Source organism: Zingiber officinale, chromosome 7A (assembly GCF_018446385.1).
Source record: "Zingiber officinale cultivar Zhangliang chromosome 7A, Zo_v1.1, whole genome shotgun sequence".
NCBI classification, from domain to species: Eukaryota; Viridiplantae; Streptophyta; class Magnoliopsida; order Zingiberales; family Zingiberaceae; genus Zingiber; species Zingiber officinale.
This window is the reverse complement of record NC_055998.1, coordinates 113,371,801-113,380,284: the sequence shown is the minus strand read 5'-3', so window position 1 is coordinate 113,380,284 and position 8,484 is coordinate 113,371,801. Positions and strand designations below refer to the sequence as shown.

At 41.8% G+C, this 8,484-nt stretch overlaps 1 long non-coding RNA gene across 10 annotated transcripts; it reads left to right on the top strand.

The window, feature by feature from the left end:
* The first annotated feature begins 273 nt into the window (after nt 1–273).
* On the top strand, nt 274–4,031 carry LOC122002079. 10 transcript variants are annotated; one of them, XR_006117576.1, is made up of 5 exons: nt 275–996; nt 1,070–1,130; nt 1,637–2,649; nt 3,030–3,132; nt 3,754–4,031. It is a non-coding gene; the product is annotated as an uncharacterized LOC122002079 (long non-coding RNA). The 10 variants fall into 10 exon arrangements; XR_006117575.1 differs by having other exon boundaries at nt 3,030–3,143; XR_006117573.1 differs by having other exon boundaries at nt 274–996; nt 1,637–3,132.
* The last annotated feature ends 4,453 nt before the right edge of the window (nt 4,032–8,484 follow it).

The following is an 8,484-nucleotide window of genomic DNA, read 5'->3' as shown; positions in this document are numbered from 1 at the left end:
GCAATCCCAAACCGGCATTTCAAGAAAATTGAGATTTTACAACATTTAAAAGACAACGTTTTTTATAAAAAGCGTTGTCTATTTTTTTTACAACGCTTTTCACTAAAAGTGTTGTCTCTGAACAATTTGTTTTAACTAAAGACAACGTTTTATAAAAAAAATGTTGTCTATGAATAGTTTTTTGAGAGCTACGATAATACTTTTTTGAAAAGCGTTGTCTTTGAACCTTTTTGTCAAAATAACATGATTTTTTTCCCTTAGACACATTTTTTCCTCTTCACCGTATTTTTCCCATCAGTGTTTTCTTTCCTCTGGCCTCGAAATTTTTATGCCAACCCTAAAAAGCCTTCCCTTCCCGAACTCGTGTCCTTCAAACCCCTCTCCGTCCAACCCCTCTCCGACAAACCCCTCTCCTCAAATCTCTCCTTCGAACTCCTCTCCGTCCAACCCCTCTATGACGAAACCCTCTCTACGAATCTCTCCTCTGAACACCTTCAAACAATAGGTTGTTTTTTAGGATCAGTCATGCCTTGCCTTGAAAGCCTTCACTACCACTCGAAGCAAGCAGTGGTACCATGTCGATCTCAACCTCTACACAGAGATGATCTCCACCTTGTCTAGGTGCGGATCGCCGCACGAGATCGATACCCTAGTCGCCAATCTAATGGAGGAGGAGGGATGGCTCTCCGCGAAGACCGCCAAGGGGGTTCCCCAGCTCGTTAGGGCTTTGATGGCCGATCGGTGGTGAGGAGGAGAGCCGATTGGCGGTAGCGGAGAATGTCAAGATTGGATTTTACTTCGCCACGTGGTGGGCGCTGAACGTGGTGTTCAACATCTACAATAAGAAGGTTCTCAATGCCTTCCCCTACCCTTGGCTGACCTCCACGCTCTCCCTCGCCGCCGGCTAGCTCCCTTATATTAATGCTCATCTTCTGGGATACTAGGGTTACCGAGCTGCCCAAGACCGACTTGGGATTTTGGAAATCCCTAACTCCGGTAAGCAAAACAAATTGGGTTTTTCATCTTCGTTGATTCTTCCTTCTTGATTCCTTTTCCCAATCAATTGCAGGTGGTCATGGCTCACTTCTGCACTTTACCACTATGCCATTAAATGTCTCATTTCATTCTAGGTATTCTTCTAGATTTGGTTCTATATGTTTCTACTTTAGATTTAAGCTTGTGCTTGCTTGTAAGTGAAACAGATATGCAATGCATAAGCATCTGATAGCTATAGGCATCTGTGCTTAAGCACTTTCCTAGAGCAGTAGCTGCGTGATGCTTAGCCTATAAAGTTTTCTAAACCATGTAATGTACAGCTTGGGCACTAATTGTTGGAGCAAGTTTTTCTGATTCAAGCCATACCTTCTCGATTCATTTTTTACTGAAAATTTGGTCCATCTCATACTTGGTTGCTTGCTATTTATCTTTGATAATCTTGTTGAACTAAAAATAACTTATTATGTAATACTCTTTATCTGCTCTAGAAATTTGAAAATTCTTTCTACATGCAATACAATATGCTTCAAGATGGTTATGACTTTTGATAAGTTGTTGGAATTCATTTCAATGTCTCTTACTGGGAAAATGTGCTACTATATGCTATGGATTAAGCGGTCAATTTATTATTTTTGTGCAGACCAACCTTGTAAGCATATGAATATTGGTCAATATTCGATGCAAATGTTTTGAGTTTGAAGGAATTCACTGATCCAACGCCTAAAGAAGGAACATCCATTTTGAAGGCAATATCTTCAGCTATGGTATTGCTCAAAGGTAAACAATCATCATGTGGTGTTGCATTGTTAACTGATTCTAATTATGGGACATGAATCTAAACTCGAATTTAAGGCTCCCAAATTAAGAAGCACACCTTTCTAATTATCCATTGAAAAAATATATCATAAAGAATTAATATTTCCAATTTATAGGAGTAAATGCTCAATGCTAGTGGATATTATGTTCCTTAATTTTTATACATGTAACTGCAATAAAGTCATTACACATTTTTTGATATATTGTGGTCATGTGATCACTGTTTTCTTTAGACAGGATTTAGCTAATAGTCTTTGCCTCAGTTTTCTTAAAGGAGTTATTTATCTTTGGTAGTGAACCAAGATGAGGTATTTGTTAGATTTTATTTTAAATTAAATTGTCACTTTTTTTATTAATCATCCTATCTAACTGTCATCATTTGAAATTATTAGAAGCCTCGAAGGAAGAAGCTTGAACAACCAAAAAAGAAACATACTTTGTCAACAAGTATCCCAAGAGCATTACATATGTTATATTGTTATAGTAAGCGTGCTTTAGATGTTTGTTTGGCGTTGCATGCTGAGGCTGTCAAGCCTAAATCTAATACACTGTGATTTATACCTTCGTTGCTTATTATTTCACTGTCATTTACCTTTCTGTTTTTGATTTTGTTTGGATATCCTTTTTAACATTGCATGACATAATTTTGCTTGTTTCTACAGGTTTGATGTTGTTATACACTTCGCTAGACTAAAAGCTGTTGGTGAAAGTTCATTTAGGAATACTTTTATTTGTCTAAACCCCTACTACATTTTGCTGGACACAGTTTATAATTACTTTTTCTTTATCTTACAGTGAGAGTCTTCACCAGCATTCAAGAAAATGCTCTAGTTAGTGGTATCCTTTTGACTTCCTAGTAAAATATATTTGATTTTTGAGCAATAGTTTCTCCAGCTTATTAATTTTCACTGCTGTTTATTAGTGGGTTCTTATCAATCCTAGTGGCTAGTTGCTTGGATGTAGATGCTCCAATTCTAATCAACACAATGACACTCTAATATGGATAATTTTTGTTTTGTACACAATCTAATTATCATTGGTGACTAGTCACTTAGGTGGAGATGCTCCAGTTCTTAAACTCTAGATCATTTTTTTCCTACTTGGCTGCAGCCACATCAACAATAGTTAAAAAATTACAAGGGCAACAATTAAGCTGTAGTTCAGATACATTGAAGTACTTTCTTGTCTTAAGTTTGTTGCCCTTAATTCATGCTAAGTCATTATGGGTTCAGTGATCAACATTGTGATGAATGGCACAACATTAAGTATATTCTGCAAGCTTTCTTTGCAAATATTCTGCAAGCTTTCTGCAAGATTTTTGTAAGCTTTATGTAAGATTTTTGGCAAGCTTTAAGTCTATCAAGCATGTTAAACTAAAAATTCTACAAGCTTTCTTTAGGAAGTTGGCAATTTTCCACTATTAGTTAAACTCATATTCTAAACGTTTCATTTTAGTTTTCTTTCTGCAAATACTGTATGCATTTTAGAATGAAGAAATATTGTATGCATTTTAGAATGGAGAAATTACAAGCTTTCTCTGCATATTAGAAACTGAAGAATGCAGTTTAGAAACTGCATGCATTTTAGAATGCATATTAGAAACTGCATGCATTTTAGAATGCAGTTTGAAGAAACGTTGCCTTTCTTTCTGCAAGCTTTCTTTCTGCAAGCTTTATTTCTGCAGTTTGAAGAAACGTTGCATTTCTGCAACAACAGTGCTTTTTGCAAGAAAGCATTTGCAGAGAAGAAAGCGTTTCATTTCTGCAAGCTTTCTTTCTGCAGTTTGAAGAAACGTTGCATTTCTGCAAGCTTTCTTTCTTTCTTTCTTTCTGCAAGCATTTCATTTTTGAGTAATGAGTTTTGGTTCATTTATAGAAACTAGCTAGTATAAGTAATTTTTTGGTTCAAACTATTGGCTGTAATTTTTTGTTTATATTTCAGGCTAACTGTTCAATATGTTCAAAGCTCACAAAGATCCTAGCCAAAATCCAATTGCTTATTCTTGTAATAGATTGAGAAAGACAAGTTACTTCTTCAGTATTGTGGTAGTAATTACTGTACTGTTTTGTCCCGTTCTTAAGCCGATAATAATTTTTGAGTGTAGCTAGTAGAAGTAAACAGATTATTGGCTTTGAGGTCGGCTAGTTATTTTGTGCTCTTTTGTTTTATATGTGAATATCACTATCTACTTTGAAACAGAATTAGTGTTAATTTTGATATTTACTAGCTTCTAATGTAATTAAATACTAATATTACTTCAATGTCAGAATTCTATTATTTTGGTATGAGTTTGAAATCATTAGTTGAGTTGATTATATGTAAAATTCGAATATGGACATGGTAAAAGAAAAATAATAGTTTCGTAAATATAAAAATAATGATTTTAAAATAATTTTTTTAAAATTTTTTTCTTTAAAACGACAACGCTTTTAAAGCGTTACAAAAAATGTTGTCTTTGTAAAAAAATAACAACGCTTTTAAAACGTTGCAAAAGCGTTGTCTTCGTTACAAACGACAACGCTTTAAAAGCGTTGTCATTGAGCAGACTTTTAACAACAATGTCTTTAACAACGCTTTTTCAGGCACAAAGACAACGCTTTAAAAGTGTTGTCTATTAGCTTTTTTCTTGTAGTGCGGGTACAAGTTTTTCGAGGCAATGCCTTCTTCCACCAAGGGCTTGAAGTCTTGATTTTTTTTATGTCCAATTGCTTGAGCCCGTGTCTTGGTCTATTGAGTGGCGTTACACTCTTCCAACTCCCTCTGAGCTGCGTGATCACCAACATTAGCTAGACTGCCTCACAACTTTTGAGAAACTGGAGGGAGTGCAGCTTCGGCTTTCCTTGCTACTGTGAGATAGTGTGTTATACGCTTTCGGGCTTAGCCCTATCCAGACGCCTTTGAGCGCTCCTTTTGGTAAGATCCAATGTCTCCCCTTCCAGGTCTTCGCTAATTAAGGTATATTCTTTTTGTTTTGCAGAAGCTACCATGTTTCACGCTTATGCCCTCGACTCTTCTAAGTTTCCAAGAGAGATTCTAAAGAAGCGAGGCCAAGAGATTTTGGCAGGTCAGGAGGTTCCTCCGACCTCTCAGGCCAGCGCCTCAGTGGAGGCTTCCTCGCAACAATATGGGGACCCTGAGACCCTCGAAATCGAATCGCTCTCCACTGAGGCAACTACGGGTGAGAGGGCTCCCTCACTGCCTCCAAAGCAGCGTTTGAGCCTTTAGCGCAAAAGGCGACGCGTGACTCCGATAGTCTAGTCTTCATCACAGAGGCTACCTGAGTCTCGGACTTCCTCTAAAGCCAAAACCCCCACCCGGGTGACCCCTCCCCTGACAACAGAGGTGGTGACATCTTGTCCCGTTCCTGTCCTCGTTTCAGAGAAGACCATCTCCTAAGCGGGAGACTAGCCCGAGGCTTCCACACCTTCTGCTCCTACTTTGGCACCTGCTTCTTCTTCCCGCCCCAAGGAGCACCTCAAAAGCAGGTATGCCTTCACCTCCTCCTTCCAGCTGCTGTCTCTACAAGTGCTGGGCTCTATTCCTTCTACCAGTGCCTCTCCCCACTGTGGTCAGGTGCAACTCCACGGGGTCCTGGCTGACTCATGGAAAACTATTGCCGACCAAATTTTGGAAGGCCCGCAACTGGAGTTGGCTGACCTGTTCTCCCAACGGCTAGTATAGGTGAGTTTTCTATTTTTCTTTTTAATATCCTTGAGATAATGCTAATCCTCCCCTGCTCTTGATAAACTTATGTCATGGGTCTGAGCATATCGCAGTACATGGTCGGTTTGCAGCGAGAGAAGGAGTCTTTGAGGGCTCGTCTTCGGAAACTGGAATCTCCCATGACCACCAGCTACGTTTGTGATCTGACCACCCTTGATAACCCGATGCAATCCTATCTTCAGACTGTCGAGGAGAGGGCCCAAGTCACCAGGGGCATGGCTCAAGAAGAGTCAAGGAAAGTACAGACCTTGCAGACCGCCATGAAGACAAGCCAATCCAAGCTTAAGTCTGAGGGACTGAGGCGTACCTAGATCTTGGTCGATCAGGAAGAGAAGGAAGCTAAGGTGACCGCCCTCTCTTCGTGGCTGTGAGAGCTTCAAGAGGCCCACACTGCTCTTGAGGGAGATATGGTGGCCAAAAAGGTAGATCTATCTGCTAGCGCTGATCGGGAAACTGCCTTTCAGAAGCAGTGGGAGGTAGCCAAGGCTACCCTCAAGTCTCTTCAGGCAGACCTCTCTAAGGCTCGGGACGAGGCCACCACTACACATCAAGAGCTAGCTATGGTCCGAGTTGATGCAGACAAGTCTAAGGGTGAGCTGAAAAACTATCAAGCTGGTGAGGTGGCTCGCCTACAAGCTTATAAGGCCACCTTCCTTACTTCCAAAGAATTTGGAGCTAAGATAGGCAGTCTCATTGATCGGATAGTTTGCTATGGTGGTGTGGGGCCCTACTGCAGCTCTGTGAGAAAGGTTACCTCCGGTCAGCCCCTCCTGACAACTTATTGGATCGCGCTCGCCTTCTCCGAGAGCTTCCTAATGAAGCTTTTCCCTCTTTTGATGACTAGTCTGTGCTTATCTTGTATCCTTCTCTTCCAAGGATGTAAGAATTTTCCTCCTTCTATAACTTTGATTTGAAAATTATGAAAGGCATGTGTCTAGGCGGACTATCTCTGTGCAATGTATTGTTCACTTAGTACGTTCACCTATAGTCCACGCTACTTTCCACTTGATATGTTCAAGTAGTTTGTTAAGTGTTTATCCCTCTTGCAAGTATTTAGTTAACTTAACATCTATGTAGGCGTTAACACTTGCGACCGAACAGGCCCCTTTACCTGACCGGGTGTCTATCCTGATCGGCCAATTCAATGTCCCAACCGAGTTTATTGATGTAGCTACCCGATCAATTGCCAGACCAGCCTACTCTAGGGCTCCTGACCGAGTTTTGTGTGATCTCGCTACTCACCTAGTCATGAGCCAGGCTACTCAAGAGTCTCCTTACAAGACCGAGGGGGAGCTGTTGTAGCATCTCTTGCTCCCGAAGCCACAACAAACCCTTATCCCCCTCGTGTCCCTCTCCTCTGCTTTTTTCGACACGCCCGCTTGGTGCGGTTTTCTAGGATGATCCTATGGCCATCATTACATTTATGTCTATGGCTGACGCCAGCTACCTTAGGCACGGACCGTCTGATAAGTGCTGATGACGAGGCCCTCTGTGCCCCCTTGACAGCTATAAATATTCTTCTCCTTCTACTTCACTAAACTTTTCATCTCCAATGTAAGCCTTCCTCTTGTTTCTAGTACCTGTTGTACTCTGACTCTTGTGCTTTGTATTCATACCCTCTCATGGATTCCCCTGCGCTTGCCTACACTCCCGAAGTTTTGACCTTCATCGGCATGGATCTGGATGATCTCCGCTTCTCATATGAAATCTCGATAGCCACACATATCATCATACCCTTTGAGGTTCACAGGGTCTCTTCCCCTCCGATGGGCTATGTGACTTTTTTCAAAGAATAGTTTGTCACTGGCCTCTGTCTTCCCATCCATCCTTCTTCTCTGAAGTGAGTCATTACTTCTGCATCCCTCTTTGTCAACTTACCCCCAATTTCATGAGGATCTTGTGTGGATTCGTCCTCCTCTGTGAAGTGTGTGACGTACCTTGGACTCCTCGCCTATTTCACTACTTCTTTACCCTTCATCGTCATAGTGAGGGCCTTTTCCGTCTCCAGACCTGCACTCGGACTACTTTCTTTGCTCCTCTCCCATCCTCAGACTCAGAATGGAAGTATAAGTATTTCTTCCTGCATTTCCCCCTTGCCGTAGAGTGACCTACACAATAACGATCAACTCTTCCTTTGGTGCCCTATCTAGGGGACTTTTAGACATACCCTAATATGGAGGCCTCCGTATAACTGGCATGTTGGAGCTTAGACTTGCTCCTGCTTCTGACCGAAGATGTGCTGTTTCTGTTCAGGTTGAGCCGTATCCCTTCAGAGCTACCACACTATTTAGGTAAGGCTTACCCTGCCCAAACTCGTCTTTGTCATCCTACTCTAATTTTGGTGCTCTTCTTGTAGCAAATACTCTAACTCAAGCATCCCTGATCAGGCCTCTTCCCCTGATTGATATGGAAATAAATCGCCAAGGACACATTATTCTGGATAGGAGGGGTCTCTCTCATTCGGCTCCCCTTCCTCTAGGGGTGGCTACCTCAACTGCTCCTCATTCGGCTGCTCAAGCATCCCTGCCTGTTTGGCCTGTTCCTAGATCTGTAAGGCATGCTCCTCCAACTCCTCTAACTTATCGACCTCGAACCCCATCAGAGGAGTCAGATTCAAATGAACAACCGTTCTCATGTAGGCCAAGACATTGACCTATGGAACTCGGCCTGGTATTCGAGGCTCAGACTGCTATTCCAGCATCCTGATCAACCTATACTTCCATTCCTAATCCACAACTCTCGAGAGACCTTGTTATGCCGTCCAGAGACCAGACTGGAGTTGAGAGACCAGACTGGAGTTGAGCGAGGGAAGGCTCCGGTCGTTAAAGAAGAAATTGCTACATAGCTGCCCTCTGTGCCAGTGTCCCAGGCTACACCGAATGCTTCGCTCAGGCCTTCTTCCTCCACCAAGATGTCTCATATGCCAGCGTCTCAAGCTACCCCCACTAC